An 852-nucleotide genomic window follows, 5' to 3' on the forward strand; every position below is an offset into this window, starting at 1 on the left:
GGCTGCCCCAGGGCTCTTCCCCCAGCAGGGCAGGGGGACGCATGGATTAGCCCGACTGGTTGCTGTGGTTGCCTGGCTCAGTCCAGAGAAGCTTCCTCGGGGCTCTGCTGGCGCTGCGGTGCTGGTGCAGTGAGGTGCAGTTGGTGGTGAAGGGCTGCCCGAGCCCTGCAGGGAGCCGTGGGCTGCACGCCCTGCACTGCAGCAGAGCTGTGGGGAGCTGCTGCTGCCGCACCCTTCCCTCTGGGGACGTTGGGACGTTTGAACCCTTTCTGCAGCAGTTCCAGGCGTTCTGGCTTTCCTGGTGGTTTCCGTGGGGTGGGGAGAGGCTGGAGGGATCACCCGTGGCTCCGAGCAGTGTGGCCCTGCTGGGCCGGGCCGTGGGCAGGGGTCCCGCTCTGTGTCCAGCCCCGTGCCGGTAGCCGGGCCGGGGGCAGCATCGCCCCGCGGCAGGTCCCACGGGCAGAGGTTTGGGAGCAGGCTGTGCTGCGTGCCTGTGGACGTGCAGGGGAGAGGCAGCCAGCACAACTCGGGGACACCCTCGGCAGGAGTGGAAGCGTTAGATGCCTGCTTTTATCCCAGCCTCTTCAGGGAACATATTTTATATAACGGTGCCGTCTGCTGGCCCATCTGTCTGTCTGCCTCTCGTTTCCCACCCTCTCCCCCTAACATCTTCTGACCATGTTGTCCAGTTTCAGCCGTGCTTGGCAGGGAGCTGGAAGGCTCAAAGATGTTATTTTCCTACATGTTGGCAGCTGGGTAGAGGAGAGAGGCCCCGAGCAGTGCCCAGAACCATCAGCAGAAGCAACGCTCAGCTGCTTATAACCTGCCAGGGTAGGAGCAGCAGGGTCGTGC

At 63.7% G+C, this 852-nt stretch overlaps 1 protein-coding gene across 1 annotated transcript in view; it reads left to right on the plus strand.

The window, feature by feature from the left end:
* LOC103777731 (probable E3 ubiquitin-protein ligase MID2) overlaps positions 1–852 on the plus strand; it is a gene marked incomplete at both ends in the record, with an annotated part of 15,416 nt that overhangs the window by 6,464 nt on the left and 8,100 nt on the right. The gene's annotated exons all lie outside the window — the stretch shown is intronic.

Source organism: Merops nubicus, unplaced genomic scaffold (assembly GCF_000691845.1).
Source record: "Merops nubicus isolate BGI_N331 unplaced genomic scaffold, ASM69184v1 scaffold25988, whole genome shotgun sequence".
NCBI lineage: Eukaryota > Metazoa > Chordata > Aves > Coraciiformes > Meropidae > Merops > Merops nubicus.